General features: G+C 46.9%; 1 long non-coding RNA gene across 1 annotated transcript in view; it reads left to right on the forward strand.

Annotated features, from left to right (window-relative positions):
- LOC308528486 overlaps positions 1 to 20,787 on the forward strand; it is a 77,531-nt gene extending 56,744 nt beyond the window's left edge. Inside the window, exons 2-3 of the long non-coding RNA XR_013996701.1 lie at positions 19,939 to 20,049; positions 20,476 to 20,787. This is a non-coding gene — a long non-coding RNA (uncharacterized lncRNA). The remainder of the gene's footprint in view (positions 1 to 19,938; positions 20,050 to 20,475) is intronic.
- Positions 20,788 to 22,224: the final 1,437 nt, after the last annotated feature.

Consider the following 22,224-nt stretch of genomic DNA (forward strand, 5'->3'; position numbering starts at 1 on the left):
TCCCTGATACAGCATGACTGCAAAGCACTGCCTCCTTTCCACCCCCAAACCCAACCCCCACAGCGAGCTTCAAATGTTGGCCCACTTTTAAAACTAGTTTTCTCCCGGTGTAACCATGATTTAACACGACCTTTCAAATAATGAAAGTACATAATCAGCCTTGTGTTTTTACCTCTGGCCAAGTTCTCATAACAGTTGAACAGCCTGCTCCAGAGGTAAGGAATGTTGATGTTGGCAATAAAACTGCAGATGTCCAGTTGCTGCACATTGAAAGATAACAGAGAATGGAAAGAATAAGACTGCGCAAGAACTGTACATCACCAGAAATTAAGGAGTTCTCTTTGTCCCATGATTCCCCTATAATACCATGTGCGGGCGCGCACGTACAGCGCGATTGAAACTTCATGGCCCATGTGCACAAGTCAGTATTTTGTGAAAGAGCCACACTCAAGGGGCCAAAGAGCTGCATGTGTCTTGCAAGCCGCAGTTTGCTGACCACTGCCCTATATAATCTGGCCAAACCATCTGAGATGTTAAGATGGGCTTTGGGATAAGAGTCCCCCATCTTTCCAGGTGGCTGGCACTTGCATAAACCTCTTACCTTCTCACAAACTCATGAGTTTGGCTTTTGTTTCAGCAGGCAGCCAAACCTGGGTTTGGTTACACTGGGTCCCCATGTCTTAACTCCCCTAGTCTGAGGGCTTCAATAACTGCATGCCGAGTGCCTGAGGGAGGGCTGCATGCAGGCAACTGCACCCCAGTGTAAGCTCCAAATATACCAAAATGTCTACATTTTAACACACCCCAAACACTCAGAATGTAGTTTAAAATACATCTACTCACATCTTTATGATATAATGACAAAAAGCTCAAAAAACAATTCAGTTGTGACAGATTTCATCAGAAAAACAAGCTTGCTTTAATTTTCACTTTCTGTGACTAGTTACCTCTCTTCAAAATGTTTTAAATTTTCCTCATTTGGAAGCTACTTTACACCATTCATGCCACTTAATTATGTTCCTTATTCTTCTCCTAGATTAGACCTATTCTAAATTTGCTTTCTGTTTTCAGAAGAAAGAAGGAAAGTATCTACAAAACAATACGGTAATGTTCCTAATGAGAGTCTGAATCGTATGGCCCACTTCATCAGCTGCTGATTTTGAGAGCCTGGTCAGCCTTTTCGCACCTCCATACTTCCTACCAGTTTCTATGAGGTCTCCACTTTCCGTCCTTGGTTATCAGGGTTCTCTCCAGCTAGTCTTCAGTTGATTATCAAAACTACATTTTATTTTAATAATTTTTGTGATTTGTCAAAAATTTTTAGAATCAGCTAATTTCTTCCCCCCTCCTTCCTTCATTTCTCTCTCCTCTCTTCTTCCCTCTCTCACTTCCTCCCTCACTTATGGAACACATACCAGGTATTGGACGAAAGGTTTATCAATTGTGGTTAATCTTCTGTGTCACTTTTCTAGGCTATTGTACCCAGAGTTTGGTCAAACACTAGTCCAGATGTCACTATGAAGTATCTGGAAGATAAGATTAACATATCAGTAGATTTTGAATAAAGCATATTACTTTATATAAATAAGGTGGGCAAGCCTTAGCCAATCAGTTGAAGGCTTTAAGAGCAAAGGTTGACTTCCCTAGAGGCAGAATTATTCCTCCCAACCATCAGACTTAAGACTGCAGCATCAGCTCTTCCCTGAGACTCTAGCCTGCCCTGTGAACTTCAGGCACCACAAGGCCCCACAAGCATGTGCTCCAGTTCCTTAAATAATTCTATATATATGTACACACGTTCAATTGGTTCTGTTCCTCTGGAAGCCCCTAGTACAATAAATAAATTCAATTCCATTCAAAAGTAACTGTTGACAACTCACCTTCTGGAATGATCCCTGGTCTCCGTGATTCCCCTCAGCCGAAAGGACAGGCTTTGACAAGGCCATTACAGATCAATGTGATTTATGCATTGCAGACATGTGTGCAAGTGCTCAACAGTGACAATGTTGGCTTGATGCTAGGAGAAGGTTTTTAGAAAACATGATAATAAGGGCTGGATCCTCAGATGATGCTCAGGTCGTAGAACACCCAGTCATGGCCCAACCCACAGGAGAGAAAGTGGAAGAAGACTGAGAGAGTGTGAGGGGTAAGAGGTGATCTTGGACTTAATGGGATCCCAGTTCTTAAGGACAGATCGAGGGTAGCATCATAGATATGCTGTCAGCAAAGGGCATACCCTGGGAATTAGCCTAAGCCCCACGGTGAAGTACAGTATGAAAAGGAAGTGGGCAGAAATAAGATGCGCCAGCCAGTTGGGCCGCTGTGGAGGAAGGAGGAGGTTCCGCAGGGGGGTTGGGGTTGGAGCTGACAGTGGCCCATCCTAAGGCATGGGTCCCAGAGTGACGGAAATGGGGGTCACTCTGGAACCCATGCCTTAGGTTAGGGGCGGGTTACAGCCCCTGTAAAGTGAGGTGTGCTTTCAGGAGCCAAGTTAGGGGTCTCTCACTCCAGTGTAGCTTTTATCTATTATTTTTTCAGTAGACTATTCCCTCTCTCCAGTTCTTATTTTTAAATATATTTTTATTGATTTCAGAGAGGAAGAGAGAGGGAGAGAGAGATAGAAACATCAATGATGAGAGAAAATCATTGGCCGGCTGCCTCCTGCACACCCCCTACTGGGGATTGAGCCTGCAACCAGGGCATGTGCCCTTGACCAGAATCAAACCTGGGACTCTTCAGTCTACAGGCCGATGCTCTATCCACTGAGCCAAACTGGCTAGGGCTTTCCTCAGTTCTTAAGAAATCTGGCCATCCTACCATTTACTATTATTTATAGTGGGCACAGAATCCACTCAAGTGGGTTTAAGCAGAAATAGATTTATTATTAAGCAAAAAGTATTAGTTGGCTTCAAGAAATTCCTGGAAGAACCAGGGGAAACATTGGATGTTTAGGACTTTCCTGATGGGATCCCTATACCAGCATCAGCATGGGCCCTCTCTGATTCCAGAACCTTCTTCACCAGTTGTCCCAGGAGATACATTCTCCCTGCACCACTTGTCGCCACTCCCGTCTCCCACCTGCTTGGCTGGACTCGCGTCTTGGTGACGTGGATGTCTGGGAAATGTAGGCTGAACTTTCCGGTCGCTGCAATGCAGGAAACCTGCTGGAAGGAGGCTGGCATTGCGTGAGCCAACCTGCAAGGTCACCAATCTCACCCTCACCTTCCTGTACCTATGCCAACTCCCTGACAACAGCGCTGCTGCTCAGCCTGGCAAAAAAAAGCTCATGAAACAGATAACTCTCTCACCCATGGACACACCCCTGATGCCCCATCTTCCTTCTCGTCAGGGGATGACTTGGGAACATCAGTAACTGGTATGGCAATGGCACTAACCAATCAGAAAAGCCAGGCCTTGAGCCGCAGCAAAGCCCCTCTGAGCCTTCCTTCATTTTCTGGGTTATGGGGGCTCTGAGGCCTGCATGAGGGGCTGGGGGTGACTCTGGTGGCAGGGAGGGAACTTGGGGACACTGGAGAGTGGTTTAGAGTGTTTCCATGTCTCAGCCCACTGGCCGAGAGCCCTGCTCTGTCCTTTAGAATGTCCCATGCATGACCGTTCAGCCTGCCAAAGCCCGCTAAGGGGACATCGCTTTGGGTGGGCAAAGGCGATAACAACTTTTAAAATGTGTAGTGACCATGGGGCTTTCAAACGTAGAGACAACAGTATAGTAAGTGCTCATAGATCCCTCACTAGCATCAATAATTATCAACAATGTACTATTTTATACTCCCCTCCTTTTATATATTTTTCTGGAGTATTTTAAGGCGGATCCCAGAAAACATGGCATTCTCCAGGTAGTGACCTCAGTCTGTATAGGAGGGAGTGTAAGGCGTGTTTTGCCCTGGAGCTGCCCTGCCCCTGCCATCCTCGACCATGCACGGACACTGACCCTCTGCAGACAAGGGAGCGGTCCGCTAGCAATGGGTCAGGGCGTCAGGCAGAGTTCTGGAGGGAGAGCCACCCACTGGGACCAGGGAGCAGACCCTGAGGTGCCCAGCCCCACCTTCCTGGACAAACTCTTCCTGCCCACATCCACGCTGTGGACCAGAAGGCACGATGCGCCGGCAGGCATGATGCGCCGGGCTGGGAGGCTGCTGTGGAGTGGCCCCTGGACACACTGTGTGAGCTCCTAACTATTCTAGAGTCAGCCAACGCCACAGCCCTTATCCCCGAATCTGTTTATTATTATTATTTACTAGAGTCCCGGTGCACAAAAATTTGGGCACTCGGCGGGGAGGGGGGTCCCTCAGCACAGCCTGTGCCCTCTCGCAGTCTGGGACCCCTCGGGAGATAACAACCTGCTGGCTTAGGCCTGCTCCCGGGTAGTAGAGGGCAGGCCCAATCCCTAGGTGCAGCCCCTGGTCGGGCTCAGAGCAGGGTCGATTGGGGAGTTGGGGCACTGCCCCCTGTCATGCACAGAGCAGGGCGGATTGGGAGGTTGCGATGCCACCCTCAGTCATGCTCAGGGTAGGGCTGATTGGGGGGTTGGGGCACCGCCCTGTCACACTCAAGGCAGGGTTGATGGGGAGGTTGCGGCGCCACCCCCTGTCATGCACAGAGCAGGGCCAATCAGGGGGTTGGGGCGCTGCCCCTGTCACTCACAGAGCAGGGCCCATCAGGGGGGTTGGGGCTCCATACCCTGTCATGCACAGAGCAGGGCCCATCAGGGGGGGTTGGGGCTCCATACCCTGTCATGCACAGAGCAGGGCCCATCAGGGGGGTTGGAGCTCCGTACCCTGTCACGCACAGAGCAGGGTCAATCAGGGGGTTGGGGAGCTCCCCCTATCAGGCACAGAGCAGGGCCGATCAGGGGGTTGAGGAGCTCCCCCCTGTCACTCACAGAGTAGGGCCGATAGGGGAGTTGGGGCACAGCCCCTGTCACACTCAGGGCAGGGCGGAGCAGGGGGTTGGGGCTCCGCACTCTATCACCCACAGAGCAGGGCGGATCAGGGGGTTGGGGCGCCGCCACTGTCACACTCAGGGCAGGGCCGATGGGGAGGTTATGGCTCTACCCCATCACACACAGAGCAGGGCCCGTCGGGGGTGGGGTGGGGGTTGGGGCGCTGTACCCTGTCACACACAGAGCAGGGCTGATCAGGGGGTTGGGTCACACACAGTGCCGCAGGGCGATCAGGGGGTTGGGGAGCTGCCCCCTAACAGAGCAGGGCTGATCAGGGGGTTGGGGCACCTTCCCCTGTCACGAACAGAGCAGGGCGGATAGGGAGGTTGTGGCCCCGCCCCCTGTCACACACAGAGCCCCAGGGCGATCAGGGGATTTGGGCGCTGCCCCCTGTCACGCTGATCCCGGTGCCGGGAGGCATATTACCCTTTTACGATATATAGGATAGAGGCCAGGTGCATGGGTGGAGCTGGCTGGTTTGCCCTGAAAGGTGTCCTGGATCAGGGTGGGGGTCCCCACTGGGGTGCCTGGCCAGCCTGGGTGAGGGGATAATGGCTGTTTGCAGCTGGTCACATACCCTTCAGGGTGGGGGTCCCCACTGGGGTGCCTGGCCAGTCTGGGTGAGGGGCTGAGGGCTGTTTTCAGGCCTACTGAAGCTCCCAACTGCTCCTTTTTTTCTTTTTTCTTTTTTTATTCTGGGCCAGCTTTAGCTCTGGCTCCAGCTCTGAGGCTTCTGCTGCTGAAAGAATGTATCTGGTTTGTTTCGGTTCTATAATCGAAACACTGTATAACTCCAGCTCTGAGATCCCGGGCTCGCTGAAAGCAGGATTCTGGGGTTTTGTTTAGCTTCTATATTTGTTACAATGTTTCTTAAACTGCAGGCTCAGAGGCCGGCAAAGCAGGCGGGGAACGTTGGTTTCCTCCGTCACTGAAGCAAGCAAGCCTCATGTTAGTTTCAAGCTGCCTGGCTGCCGGCCGCCATCTTGGCTGGCAGTTAATTTGCATATCTCGCTGATTAGCCAATGGGAAGGGTAGCGGTCGTACGCCAATTACCATGTTTCTCTTTTATTAGATAGGATTGTTGACAGTATCAGATATCCCCATTCCCCCGCCCATTGTGCCTTCTTCCAGCCCCCACCCAACTCCAGGCCTTCGTCACACATATCGTCAGTATGTTCTTTGGTTAACCTTTTCCTGTCACCACCACACCCTCCCCTCTGAGATCCTTTAGTCTGTTACAGGCATCCAGGCCTCTGGACATATTTTTGTTCACCAGTTTATTTGGTTCATTAGATTCCACGTATGAATGCGATCATATGGTACTTGTCTTTCGCTGACTGGCTTATTATGCTAAGCATAATACTCTCCAGGTTGATCCATGCTGTCTCAAAGGGTAAGAGATTCTTCTTTTTTACTGCTGCATAGTAGTCCATGCTGTAAATGTACTACAGCTTTTTATCCACTCGTCTGCTGATGGGCACTTGGGCTGTTTCCAGATCTTAGCTATTGTAAATTGTGCAGCTATGAACATAGGAGTGCATGCATGCTTTCTGATTGGTGCTTCAGGTTTCTTGGGATATATTCTGAGAAGTGGGATCACTGGGTCAAATGGCAGTTCCATATTTAATTTTTTGAGGCAACTCCATACTGTTCTCCACAGTGGCTGCACCAGTCTGCATTCCCACCAGCAGTGAACTAGGGTTCCCTTTTCTCCACATCCTCGCCAGCACCTGTCATTTGTTGATATATTGATGGCAACCATTCTGACAGGTGTGAGGTGATATTTCATTGTCATTTTAATTTGCATCTCTCTGATGATCAGTGATTTTGAGCATTTTTCCATATGTCTGTTGGCAATCTGTATGTCCTCTTTGAAGAAATGCCTATTTAGGTCCTTTGCCCATTTTTCAATTGGATTGTTTGTCTTCCGTTTGTTAAGTTGTATGAGTTCCTTATGTATTTTGGATATTAACCCTTTATCAGATGCATCATCGCCAAATATGTTTTCCCATGCAGTGGGCTCTCTTGTTATTTCGTTGATGGTTTCTTTTGCTGTGCAGAAGCGTTTTATTTTCATGTTGTCCACTTGTTTATTTTCTCCTTAGTTTCCATTGTCTTAGGACAGCGGTCAGCAAACTCCGGCTCGCGAGCCACATGCGGGTCTTCGGCCCCCTGAGTGTGGCTCTTCCACAAAATACCCCGTGCGGGCGCGCACGTACAGTGTGATTGAAACTTCGTGGCCCATGCACAGAAGTTGGTTTTTGGAAAGGAGATAGACGAAACAAGTATACAAGACGAGTGTGAATGGGAGAGTTGGAAAGGGTCAACCTCAGCGAATGTACTTCAATCAGCTTGAGGACGTTTTTGTCAAAGGCCAGCTTAGGAGTACCCTAATTAAGTTAATAACAATGTACCTACCTATATAGTTTAAGTTTAAAAAATTTGGCTCTCGAAAGAAATTTCAATCATCGTACTGTTGATATTTGGCTCTGTTGACTAATGAGTTTGCCGACCACTATCTTAGGAGATGTATCAGTAAACACATTGCTACCAGAGATGTTGTTTTGTATGTAGTTTCTGGGCCTCATGGGACATACTGTGGTGCTAGCCACGGTGAGAAACTGTGCACGTTTGGCTCTCTGCAACCTGCTCAAAACTTCCAGCAACCCCCAGCTTGTGGCTGCCTCCACAGGGCAGGGCTACATGCAGGAGGGGCCACGCTGAGCTCTAGGGCCAGCTTGTTAGCAGCACAGCACCCAGGGGCGAACCAGTACCTCGGGGTCTGCCTCCACCTGCCTCCAGCGCTGGCCAGCTGCCAGACACAGTCACTGCGGAGACTTTCTGGGAGGGCTTTTGGCAGAATCAGGAGGGTGAGGCCTCTGGGTCTCCTGGGAGGGGAGCCGTTGTTCAGATTTCAGGGAAGGTAGTAGGTGTGTTCCCCGACCCCAGAGCCATCCGGTCTGGAATAGTTCCCTGACATCAGGTGCGGGGAGCCCCTCCTATGCAATCCAGTGGGGTCTGCTGGGAGCCAGGAGTTTCTACCAGCTCTCTCTTGAGGGGCAGCACCAGTCAGGTTCTCGGACCGTGTGGGGATTGCTCCACCCACAGCCAGTCACTGATGCCCTGTGAGACTCTCCAGGCCTGTGGGCTTGGCCTCTGCGGCTGCCTCCTCAGCGGGGGTCAAGCTGCAGGGTGGGGCAAGCGTGATTCCTGGGGGGCACACTGTTCCTGAGGGCAGGGTATTTGCCTTTCCCAGGCTGTTGCTGCTGGGACAGACTCGTGCTTCCTCTGGAAACGGCTGTTGCGATATGGGGGTGATGACCAGTGCAGGCTTCCCTGCTGCTGGGGTTCCACGGGTCCCACCCACGCCTCCCACTCCACCCTGTCTTCAGGGGGCTGCAGTCTGCACTGCCCTCCCTCCACCGAAGCCTGGGTGAGTGGCTGCAAAGGAAAACCCTGTGCAAAACAAAACAAAACGGCTTTATCCCTGACCCGTTCCTTCTCTCACTGGTAGGTGGCAGCCCGCCTCCTTTCGCAGCTGGGTATTATGTGAGCCGCTGTTCTTGCCTCTGGTGCTCTGGGCTGGGGAGCCCAGTTGGGTCTAGGCCTGTTCCTCTCAGGGAAAACCTCCCCCGCAGCCAGTACACCTCTCCTCCTCGGGGCCTGCCACTCGGGGAGCTGGCCCAGCCCCTGTCCCGGCCCCACCCTCCCTACAGCCTCAGGTGGTTTCTGCCCTTCCTTGTGAGTCTCCTCTGCAGCTAGTCTTCAGTTGGTAATTCAGGGTGCATGTTCCCAATAATTTTTATTTCCAGGTTGGTTCCGGAGGAAGTGCAGGAATGATCCGCCTACTCGCTGCCATCTTGAAACGCCCTCTGACCCTGCTTTTCTGTGTTGTCCCCCCACCCCACTCTCTTTTTAATCTCTACACTCAACAGAGAAGTGCTGAGTGTCCGCTTAGCAGGAGCCCATGTTTTGCAAAAGAGGTCCCTTAAATTGCACTTGTAAAGTAGATTTAAAATGGTGTCACTTTGTCCCTGCCCAGGGATCCCTGCAGACTGTTTCAAGGAGGTCTTTAAGAAAAACGAAAAGAATCTTAATTGAAATGAAGCTTCCTGCCAAATACTATTAACGCACAAAAAACTTTTGTTCCTAATTTTAAACCATTTTTTAAATTTCCACTGATTATAAGTTCTCATTTTCTTCATAATATAAAATCTTAATACTACATAATTCTAGTGATTTGGTTATCATCAGAGAACAGTTCCGATAAACGTGTACAGTTCCACTGGTTTTGTGTATAGATGTTCCAGGAGGTATTTTCTCAGGGAAAGCCACTGTGACTAAGAGGCGTCATACTGAAGTACAATTTCAAGGTTGAGAACTTTGTTCTCACTGTGGTGGACATGTCTGCAGACCTTCCTTCTCTTAGGTTTTACGCCGCCGCAAGGAAAAACCGTGAGTCCAAACAGAGACCAGATTAAACAGGCTTTATTGGGAGCACACGGGCGGGTTCACCGGCTCAGAGAGGGGAGCCGGAGAAGCCGCGCCCAACCTGGGCAGGGGCAAGGTTTTATACTTTTCTGAGGTAATTGTTGCTGGCCGAAACTGGTGGCAGTCGGGGCTTTCCAGGGTCAGGTGAAACCTGCGGTCTGTCCTGCGGTTTGGCCATTGTCTGGGAGCCGTTTGTCCGGCAGGGATTTTTCACCGGGGTGGGGTGGTTTCCAGACGTCAGTGTGGACAGGTCAGCTTCTCACCGGCCCAAGAGAGGGAGGGGGTCCTTTCGCCCCGGGGCAGGGTGCCAGCGAATACCAGACACCTTCTAGAACAGGAGCCCCAGTCTGTTCCAGGTGATACTGGGCAGGGGTGTCAATCATGTGCCCACCTCCACCTGCCCCGAGTGTGACGCGACAACGCTTGGGCTGGCCAAACTTCACATCAGCTCAGCAAGTGACGTGGGTGCTGTGAGAGCCAGGGTCCCGCTCTTCTCTCCAGCTGTCATTATTGTAAACATTGTCAGCCTCCTCTGCCACAGGCCGCCTTTGCTCTCCTGTGCAGAGCTGCCGCGAGACGGACGCGACAGAGAGGCTGGCAGACCCCGGCAGAGAGCTGATAGGCCCGCTGCTCCCATGAGAAGCCATCCTGGGCCAGCCTCAGGTCCTGAGTTCTCAGCTGTGTGAGCTAATGAATCACTTCCAGTTTGCCTTTCCTTAAGCCAGTCATCATTTTTTCTTTTAGTTAAACTTTAACATTTTTTAATGTGTTAATATACACATAACATAAATTTACCTTCTTAATCATGTTTAAGTGTACAGTCCTGGGATGTTCAATACATTCATATTGTTGTGCAACCATCACTGCCATTGATCTCCAGACTTTTCTTTATCATCCCGAACAGAAACTCCATGCCCATTAAACCGCTCCCCACTCTCCCCTCCCCCAGCCCTTAGCAACCACCATTCTACTTTCTGTCTTTATGAGTTTGACTGTTCTAGGAGCCTCTGATAAATGAAATAATACAGTTTATATCCCTTTGTGACTGGCTTATTTTACTTCGTATAATGTCCTCAAGGTTTATCCACATTGTAACGTGTGTCAGAATTTTCTTCTTTTTAAAGGCTGACTAATATACTTTTGTACATATATTGCACATTTTGTTTATCCATTCATCTGTTGATGGAGCCCTGGGTTGCTTCCACTGTCGCTACCAACATGGGTGTACTAATAATTTTTTAAAAAATGTATTTTGTTGATTTTTTACAGAGAGACAGGGAGAGAGATAGAGAGTTAGAAACATTGATGAGAGAGAAACATCAATTCAGCTGCCTCCTGCACACTCCCTACTGAGGATGTGCCCGCAACCAAGGTATATGCCCTTGACCAGAATCAAACCTGGGACCCTTCAGTCCGCAGGCCGACGCTCTATCCACTGAGCCAAACCAGTTAGGGCAATAATTTTTTTACTATAAGATAATCATAGATTCACATGCAGTTGTGAAATAATATAGAGAGATCACATATAGCCTTCACCCAGTTTTTCCCAGGGGTAACATCTTGCAAAATTATAGTATAAAACCACAGCCAGAATATTAACTATTATAATCCATTGATTTTATTCAAATTTTCTGTTTTACATGTACTCGTTTTTATGTGGGTAGTTCTATGTAATGTTACCACATGTGTAGGTTTCTGTGTCCCCCCACCACAGTCAAATTACAGAACAATTTCATCACCACTGGGATCCCTCATGCTGTCACGTCAGCCCATATCCATCTCCTTTCCTCCATCTGCCCACTGTCCTCAGTGACTAGTAACCACTAATCTATTCTTCATTTCTATAATTTTTTAATGTATATTTTTATTGATTTTAAAGCAGAAAGGAAATGGAGAGAGGGACAGAAATATCAATGATGAGAGAGTATCATTGATTGGCTGCTTCCTGCACGCCCCCTACTGGGGATTGAGCTTGCAACCAGGGTATGTGCCCTTGACTGGAATCGAACCTGCAGGCTGGCACTCTATCCACTCAGCCAAACCGGCTAGGGCCATTTCTATAATTTTGTCAGTTCCAGAATGTTATAAAAATGGAACCATACAATTATACTCTCTAGGAGTTGCTTTTTTTATTTATCATAATTATCTGAAGATTCATCCAAGTTGTTGCTTGCATCAATAGTTCATTAAAAAATAGTTCATTTAAAAAATACCATGATAAACTGCAAATGGCGCAGTATACGGACACTTGGGCTACCTCCAGATTTTGGCCATTGCTAATAAAGCGGTGATAAATGGTTGTGTGCATGTTTTCATTTCTCTGGGATAAATGCCTGAGAGTGTAAGTTAAGGGTCATATGGCAATTTAAAATTTAGTTTTATAAGAAATTGCTAAAGGAGTTTATAAGAAAGGCTAAAGGAGTTTATCAACACCAGCATAGCAAGAAATACTTAAGGGACTGCTGTAATAATAATAAGAAATGTATAGAAAGAAACATAGGCATAAAGAATTAAAATGGCAATAAGTAAGAACCTATCAATGAAAACCTTACAAGTAAATGGATTGAGTTATTCAATCAAAAGACATAGGGTAGCTGAATGGATAAGAATACGTGACCCAAATATATGCTGTCTCTAAGAGACCCACCTCAGAACAAGAGACTCACACTGGATGAGAATGAACTGATGGGAAAAAAATTTTCCATGCAAATAGAAATGAAACAAACAAAAAGGTGGGGTAGCCATACTCATTGAAAAAATGGACTTCAAAATGAAGGCCATCACAAGAGACAATAAAGGTTATGTTAACGTAAAAAAACCATTGAAACCTGTAAAGAATTTTTGTGAGTTTATTTGAGCCAAACTGTCGACATATGCCGGGAAGCAGAACCTCAATGAATTGAGATAATGCTCCGGAGAATGGCAGGGTTACATCCGTATTTACACATGAAATTCATTGGTGACAGATTTAAGGAGGTGGGATTAAGCGAAGCGGGGGAAACCTCTGTGATAGGATAAAAAGTAAAAGGATGGACACATACTTAGGTGGGTGCAGGAACAATTAACATGATGATGAAGGAATTTGTGGTATCTGTCCTGGGACCCAGCACACCTGGTTGTGCCTCAGGGGCTCCATAAAAAGGGAAGTCACAAGTTACCCAGACATCCCAGGGACATGTTATCACAGATGCAAAAAGACAGATAGGCTCAGTTACGGTAAAGGTTGACCTTATCAGTGAAGATATCGGCTTAGGACGTAACTGAAAGGGCGAGGACTACGCCCTCCATCTTACCCTGGGTCCTCCATTTTTGGGCAGAGCCATGTTCTAGGCAAGGCTTCTTCCCGGAAGCCCAAGCCTCTGCTAGCCACACCCAGGATTTCTCTAAACTAACCAATGACAATCAAGGGAAGTGCACACCATCGATATGACCACATCCTGTGTAACGAGACACCGACTTGCGCCTGGCCAATCGGCAGGGCCCACGGTCCCCTCTCCTCCCCTTACCCCACCCCCCTATAAAACTCCTCTTCACACCGGGCTAGGTCTCTCTCTGCCACCTGCTGCTGTGTCAGCAAGGAGGGTAGGGGAGCCAGACCCGGGTTTGAATAAAAGACTCTTTGCTTTTGCATCGGACTCGCTGGCTCCCTGGTGGGCTCTTGGGAATCTTGAAATCTGGGCATAACAGTAACTGCCCACCATAACTGCTTTTAGTTAAGGTTTAATTTCAGACCATCCTTTGTGGTTACTTTAGGTCTGCAAAACTGCCATGCAAGCCTCTCCTGAGCTTGTCCAGTCAGCATGTGGCCCCTTTCGTTCACAGTTACTACATAATTCTAAAGGGATCGATCCAACAAGAGGATATAACCCTGGTAAACATATAAGCACCTAACATAAAAATACCTAAATGTATAAAAAACTTCTAGAGAACTTTAAGGGAGAGATTGATAGCAATACAGTCATAGTAGGGGACTTTAACACCCCACTGACTTCACTGGATAGTTCTTCCAGACAAAAAATTAACAAGGAAACAGTGATTCTAAAGGACACACTGGATCAGATGGATTTAATTGACATTTTCAGAACATTTCATCCCAAAGCTTCAGAATGTACATTCTTCTCAAGTGCACACGGGTCATTCTCAAAGAGAGACCACATGCTAGGACACAAAACAAGTCTTAAAAATGTAAGAAGATTGAAATCATATCAAGCATCTTCTTGAATCACAATGGCATAAAATTAGAAATCACATACAATAAAAACACAAAAATATTCAAACAGATGGAGGCTTAAGAGCATGTTATTAAACAATGAATGGTTCCCCAAAGAGATCAAGAAAGAAATAAGAAGCTTCCTGGAAACAAATGGAAATAAAAACACAACAACCCCAAATCTCTGGGACATAGTGAAAGCAGTCCTGAGAGAGAAGTTCATTGCACTACAGGCATACCTCAAAAAAAAAAAAAAAAAGAAAGAAAAATTAATAAACTACTTAACCCTAAAACTTAAAGAATTAGAAAGAGAACAAGAAAAGCCCAGAGTAACTAGAAGGAAGGAAATAATAAAGATCAGCTCAGAAATAAATGACATGGAGACTAAAAAAACAATACAAAAGATCAATGAAACCAAGAACTGATGCTTTGAAAAGATAAACAAGATTGATGAACCACTAGCCAGATCCATCAAGAAACAGAGAGAGGACCCAAATAAATAAAATCAGAAACGAAAGTGGAGAAGTAACAACTGACACCACAGAAATACAAAGGATTATAAGAAAATACTATGAACAACTATATGCCAACAAGCTGGACAATGTGGATGAAATAGACAAATTCCTAGAAAAATACAATCTCCTAAAACTGAATCAGGAAGAATCAGAAAACCTGAATAGGCCAATAACAATGGGTGAAATAGAAGCAGTAATCAAAAAACTCGCAGCAAACAAAGCCCTGGTCCAGAAGGCTTCCCAGGGGAGATTTATCAAACATTCAAAGAAGAACTAACACATATCTTCCTCAAACTATTTCAAAAAATCCAAGAGGAAGGAACACTTCCAAGCTCTTTTTATGAGGCCATCATTATCGTAATTTCAGAACCAAATAAAGACACTACAAAGAAGAGAATTACAGGCCAGTATCCAAAAAGCTGGTGAAGATACAGCGAAACTGGATCACTCATACATTGTTGGTGGGAATTTAAGCTAGTACAGCAACTCTGGAAAACATTTTGGCAGTTTCTTTTTTTTTTTTTTTTAACGCCTAATTCATGGATTTATAAGTTATAAAGTTCTATACAAAATATTGTATCACAAAGAGTATTCATAGCATTACAACAAAGAATAAAAGGCTAATCTGGATCTAAGTAAGTCATTTTAGGATTACAAATATAATCCCAGGCATAAGAGTTAGCAGTTATGTTAGGGGTAAAAATAGAATACTGGGGAGTAGCTGTGGTTATGGGAAATATTAATCATGCTCTGCTAACTATGATTGCCTGGTGTTGATTAAAGAAAGGACATTCTGACCTGGCTGGGAGTTGTATGCCCCCAGACCCTGGGAATCAACTTTGGAACCATTCTCATTCAAGAACTATCATCATGGAAAGATTAACAACCTTGTTGCCCAAACAATGGAGTTCCACCCCAGCCTCCTACTTCCCCAGGCCTGTAAGCCCTACTTCCCCATGTAATCCTTGTCCTACGGTATATAAGCAGCTGGCTTATGGGGGTGCAGAGCAGATTTTTGTGGTTGACCTGCTGCTCTCCCATGCTGCCGGCAGGATTGGAATAACTGCTCATATGATTCAACCCTGTCTCTACTTAATTGGCTCAAGTAGTGACAGGCAGCCTGGACCCATTGATTGTCTAGGTTACACCTTAACTACCTAGAAGAACTTGAGTTAGGGGCCTTGCCCACATAAGAGGTTATCAAAGATAACCGTTTTTTTGGCCTCCTTATATGGAAGGACGAGTGGCTAATTATTGAATATGTGCTCTCCCTTCGAAGACCTTCTGAAGCCCCAAGGTGCATTACCTCATCCCGAGCTCAGGAAGTCTTATGTACCCATTTTACCTGAACCTTTCATGCATATGGAGTCTCTGATTCTCTCATGTATGTGGGATTTCCACACATATGTATTAAATTGGTTAATTTCTCTGCCAATCTGTCTCAGGTCTATTTGATTAGGCCAGCTGAAAGAACCTTGAGGGTAAAGTATTTCCCTCCCCCACAAAGAGACTTCCAGCCTATTAACATGGCATGTCCCCATTTATTAGGATCTTTGATTTTTAACTAGTTTTTAATTCTTTCCTGTCACTTGCAACAGAAAAATATACTCTCTTTGCTTGTAAGTAGATGTGTAATGTGAGTAGCTTAAGAATACACATATGTCTATGAATGTATGCATATTATATTTTGTCTGTTTTCCTGTGTTTATTAGTGGAAAACCTATCCTATTTAATAGGTAGATTTACATAACTTAAAGATATTCATTTTGACAATCTCCTTATAACCAAGCCAATCAAAGTTTAGATGATCTGATTTTAAAATCTTAGTAAAAGATCGTTCTCAGAAGGAAAACCTCACCAACAAATAAAAGAGACGCTTGCACATTACGAATATCTGTTCTACACAAAAATTCCTGTACCATAAGATGCTTGTGATGAAGTGGACAGCATTTGATCACACGTGCTGGTCGTGTGGTAGGCAGTCAGACATGAGCAGAGCAAGGACGATGGGCAGTTACAGGTCTCCAGAGTGGAAAGCTCCGGGTGCCTAGCAACGGACAATTGTAGGGTGGCCTTTCCTCCCCTGGCACATCGCTGGTCATGTGGTTTTGAAAGGGCGAGTCATCGTGGGGCCTACGTGGGCCGGCTGCAGGGCCCCATGAGGCACAGCCTGACCACGCTGCTGGTGGCCTTGGGCACCGACTCCCCAGCCCACGGCAGGAGCCCAGCGCGGGGCACCACCCGCCCGCCACCCCCGGACCGGACCCACGCGGCAGCAGCGACGGCGGGGCGAATGCCCTCGCCCGAGGAGATGGAGGAGGAGGCGATCACCGGCGCCCCCGGGGACAAGACGGAGGATGTGGACTTCCTGTCTGGGCTGGAACTGGTCGATCTGCTGGACCCCCGGCAACCGGACTGGCCCCTGGAGCCCGGGCTCAGCTCGCCCTGTGGGGGGCTAGGACTGCGCCCTCCATCTTGCCCTGGGTCCTCCATTTTTGGGGCAGCCGCCATGTGCTCAGGAGAGTACCTTCTTCCCGGAAGCCCAGGCCCCTGCTGGCCACGCCCGGGATTTCTTTAAACTAACCAATGACAGTCAAGGGACATGCGCGCCATAGAGATGACCACATCCTGTGTAACAAGACCCAACTGGCGCCTGTCCAATCGGCGGGGCCCACAGTCCCCTCCCCTGCCCTTACTATAAAACCCACAATCCCATCAGGCTTCTCTCTCTCTCTCGGCCACTGGGCTTACCGTTGCATCGGAGAGTGTGGTCGGGGAGCCGAACTAGTTCGAAATGAAGGACTCTTTGCTTTTGCATCGGACTGGCTGGCTCCCTGGTGGGCCCTTGGGGATCTTGAAATTTGGGCACAACAGTTTGACCTCTTGACCTTTCCTCCCTAGAGATAACATCTAGGCCTCAGTGTGTTTCAGCTCCAGGCCCGAAAATCAGCAAAATCAGACCAGTGACCCCATGGCTGACTTCAGGACCGGCTGCATTGGATAATAACCCCCTGACCTGGCACCAACCAATCAATTAGTGGAGACCACAACCCTGAAAGGACACACCTGGGAAGCTGCTGAATAGTCTATTAAGATCTTCCCCCGGGACCTCCCCTACAGCCTCCACCCTTAAAACCCTTAGGCCTGAGGACCCAGCCTGAGCATACCCCGGCCTTTCCCTTCCCTCTCCCCCTCCTTGCCCAGGCACTTACCATTAACTTCCTCCCTCCCAAGCTCCAAGGGCCCTTCCTTTGCCTCTATAACTTGTTTCCTAAGCCCATTTCTTCTAGGAATTACTTTTTCTACCTCTGTGATTTTCCAAATAAATGTTCTCTTATAGTTTGTATATTGCTCTGAATTCTTTCCTAGCTAGAACCCAAGTACCAGAAGTTGCTAATTCTTGGGGTCTAACACCTGGTGCATTCCTTTCACCTACAGCAGGGGGCTTCCCTGAAGCTCTCAGCTCTCTGCTCCAGCCTCGCCTCGGGTGGTTCAGGCAGCTCGGTCCTCTGGTCCTCCAACGTGTGGTGAAGCAATACAGACAGTTCAGTTGTGCAGGTCTGTCACTCCCATTTTCCTCACCAGAGCTATGATTTTTTTTCTGACACCAAATATGGATTTTTTTTTTTACACTAGCCAGTTCTTCAACTCTAACACCAGCTAGGTGTCCTACAATTTAATTCAATTCTGACACTGACTTGGAGATAACATAGACCCCGCAGGTTAAGGGCTCAGTCCCACTAGACCAGTAGTTGCCAACCTTTCAGACCTCATGGATCACTGGTTGGCAGCTGCTGCACTAGACTGTCCCCACTGCAGATACTGATGGGGGAGACTTATAACCTAATAGATAGAACACCTGAATTAATCAGAAAAGTAATCATATTATTTTAAATCTTAGGACACATATACTTATCATATACGTATGTGAATAGGGGGTTAAGTTTCTTATGTATGAATAGGGTGTTAAGTTTTCTTAAAGTTTCCTTTTCAAGGCCTGTGCGAAGCAATTGGGGAGGTGACTCAGCTGTGAATCCAGCAAGCAGAACCAATAAGCAGGGTCAGGCTAACCCACTGGAGTCAAAACATCATCTCATCTCCTGTTGACTAATTATAATAGCTGACATCTGCAGAGCCCCAGGCCTGCATGTAGCTGCATTCCTCACCCCAGTCCCTTCCCCTTTATAATCCTGTCCCCTGAATCTTGCTGGAAGGCAGGATATGAATGCTTGTAAGCGCCCTGTCTTCTTGGTTGTCTGGCCTTCTCAATAAACGCCTTATATGATTCAACCCTGCCATTATTATTGGACACAGTGACAGGCAGCCTGAGCCCAACCAGGGGTTTCCCAGTAACAATATCTGTTCCAAGTTCCAGGTTGTCACCTATGCTTTTGTTAGGGGCAATAATAGAATACTGGGGACTAGCTAAGGTTATAAAAAACTAGTGGCCCGGTGTACGGATTCATGCACATTGAAAGGAAATTAATTAGAAGAAAGATTCATGTGGTAATTACATTGCGGGAAGAGACTGGACAAAAATCGTGCACCTATGGATGAGGACAGTGGGTGGGGAGTGAGGGCGGATGGTGGGGTGGGAACTGGGAGGAGGGGAGTTATGGGGGGAAAAAAGAGGAACAAATGTAATAATCTGAACAACAAAGATTTAATTAAGAAAAAAAAAATTACATGTCAAAATAGTATATATAATATCTACACTAATAAAAGAGAAACATGCAAATTGGTGTCACTCCGCTACGCCCACCAGCCAATCAAAGCAACTATGCAAATTAACCCAACAAAGATGGCGGTTAATTTGCATACACAGGCGAAGACTGAAGAGGCTTGGCCTCTCTGCTGCGGCCTCAGCGGAGAAGCCAAGCTTCACTGCGGCTGGAGGGGAGGAGCCTAGCCTCAAGGCTTGGCTTCTCTGCTGCTGCCGGACCAAAGGCCTGGGTCCCGGGTGCCGGAGGAAAACTGGTGCTGGCAGCCAGGGGAAGGAAGGCCTATTGCGTGAATCTTCGTGCAACAGGCTTCTAGTAGTATTATAAAATTAAAATACAAGATATTTTAATATCGCTCTTCACCCTTTCTCTATAATAGAAGTGTCAGAGATGAAAGAAAATTAGTAAAATATATATGAAAACAATATATAAATTGATTAATAAATAAACAATATTCTGTCGATGACATGGCTTTCTTTCTGCTTCAGAGGTATGTTGTGCCAATAGTTGATCTTCAGATACACTCTGGTGTTGTTTGCAATTGGCACCAGTGAGAGCTTTATATATATCGTGCATGCATGAGACAACATTTATTTTTAAATTGCCAGTGTGTGTCATATGAACTGGCCACTGGGCCGGTTGGCCGGTCGGCCGGTCGGATGGAATACAGTCGGTCACTTAGCCTTTTATATATAGGGTGTCCCAAAATTCACGCAAGATTTGAATTTTGCGTGAGCATTAACAACAACAACAAATAAAAGCCTAATTTTACTTGGTTTATTGAATCAGATTCTAATATCTGTTGCCCTTTGATTTCAATCCCTTCAATTTGATAAGCATTACCAAGTACCAATATGGCCCAGGAGCAGGGACAATGAAGACCAATGAAGACCACGGCTTTGTGTTATGTGCCAGTAAAGCCGTGGAGGCCATTTACCCGCTGTGCTATTCCATACATAACCCTATACTGTATACTTTATGAATCAATAAAAAATTTACAATTTTTAATTATAAACCTGTGTTTTCTATTGTTGTGCCCAGATTTCATGATTCCCAAGAACCCACAGGGAGCCAGCGAGTCCGATGCAAAAGCAAAGAGTCATTCATTTCAAACCTAGGTTTGGCTCCCCTGCCACACTCACCGATGCAACGGTAAGCTCCAATGGCCGAGAGAGAGAAAACTCTGTGTGGAGAGAGGTTTTGTAGGGGTTTGGGGTAAGGGGAGGAGAAAGGACTGTGGGCCCTGCCGATTGGCCAGGCGCGAGTCGGTGTCTCATTACACAGGATGTGGTCATAGTGATGGCGTGCACTTCCCTTGACTATCTTCCGGGAAGAAGCTTGCTGAGCACATGGCCAAGTTAAGATGAAGGGCATAGCCCTTACCCTGGGGCAAGGTGGAGGGCATAGCTCTTACCCTGGGGCAAGGTGGAGGGCATAGCTCTTACCCTGGGGCAAGGTGGAGGGCGTAGTCCTCGCCCTTTCACTATCAAAATTACTTCTTGCGTGAATTTTGGGACACCCTATATAGAGATAGATATCAATCATGCTCTAACTGTGATTGCCTTGTTCTGATTAAAGAAAGGACATTCTGACCAGGCTGGGAGTTGTACACCCCCGGGACCTGGCAGTCAGCCTTGGAATGCAGTCCATTCTCATTCAAGAACTGCCAAACATCATGGAAAGATGAACAACCTTGTTGCCCAGACGATGGAGCCCCTCCCCAGCCTGCATTGCCTACTTCCCATGCCAGTGATCCCTATTCCCTATGTAATCCTTGTCCTACCTGATTTAAGCAGCTGTCTCATGGGGGGTGCAGAGCAAGTTTTTGTGGATGACCTGCTGCTCTCCCAAACTGCCGGCAGTATTGGAATAAAGGCTCATAAATGATTCAACCCTATCTCTGCTTACTTGGCTCAAGTAGTGCCAGACAGCACAGACTCCTTGGTTGTCCAGTTACACTCTGACCAACTAGCTATAATCAAAGATTCCCATGTTCCTCTCCTCAGGTTTGATAAGTCACTAGTATGACTCACAGACGTCAGGAAAACACTTTACTTACATATGTTGATTTATTGTAAAGCATGCAACTTGGAACAGGCAAACGGAAGAGCCACTTGGGGCCAGGCCTGGGGTGGGGTGCGTGGAGCTTCTCTGTCCTCTTCTGGGACCCTTCCCTCCCATTACACCAATGTGTTCACTACCCCATAAGCTCGGCAATCTTCAAGAGTTTTTACAACCCAATCTCCAGCTGCCTCCACCTCATCTCAGGAGGTCTGGGAAAGTTCCCACTTTCTAATCACATGGTTAGTTTTTTGGTCACCAGCCCTATTTTGAAGCTGGCCTGAGACCCCACCCTAAGCCACCTTATTAACATAAACTCAGGAATGCTCAAAAGGAGCTCCTTATGAATAACAAAGGGCACTCCTCTGCCTCAGGACATTCCAAAGGTTTTAGGAGTTCTGCCAGGAACCAGAGACAAAGGCCAAATACATATTTTTATTACACCACAGGAACTCTGGCTGGAATAGTGATTTTAAAGTTTCTTTCTAAGCCTTAAGTTTCTCTGATAACTTTTCTGTTCTTGTTCCCTCCACTTCCAATTCTGTTCTCTGCTATTGCCTCTCTCTGCTTATTTTCTCCAGCTAAGCCTGTGGAAGAATGGAAGAATGATGGATAAAGAGTATTAGGGTTTTGGCCAGTGACACTGGCTGTGAAAGAATTCACAACTAAAAGAAGAGATGCAGAGAGGGAGTTTATTTCACTTTCCCCAGAGGGAAAGGGCCAGTGTATTGCTAATCACTGCAAGGTTAAGAAACAAAAATAGCTCCCTCTTTTAAAGCCTTGGCTGCTGTTGCTAGGTGACAAGGAAGGGAGGAGGATTTTGGGGTTGAAATTGAGCAGACATCAGGGGGGTTGTCTTTGTTAGTTCTTCAGGACAGCGGTCACCAACCTTTCGGACCTCATGGACCACCAGTGGTCCGCGGACCACTGGTTGGCAACCGCTGCTCCAAAGGTTTCCTTAGGAGACAGTCCAGCAGATGTCTTAGGGAGGTGTCTTATCAGTTTTTTTCCAAACCCTGTAAAACATTCTTAGAGCAAAAGTTACAAAGAATTCAAAAGGGGGGGGGCAGCTTGGGTTTGAAAGGGAGGTAGTAGAGCCCTTCTACTAACTGGAAAATTTCCTTCCTGGATTTCCCCAGTCATTAAATCCTCAGGGAGGATAGAGATGCAGGAATGTAGCCTTGAAAGTAGCTTACCTTGTCTTGCTGTTTGAACAGGGGCTGTTTGAATAAGAGGGGCTAACAGTCTTAGGTTTTAATTACCAGG

The sequence above is a fragment of the Myotis nattereri genome (genome assembly GCF_964212035.1).
Source record: "Myotis nattereri genome assembly, chromosome: 12".
NCBI classification, from domain to species: Eukaryota; Metazoa; Chordata; class Mammalia; order Chiroptera; family Vespertilionidae; genus Myotis; species Myotis nattereri.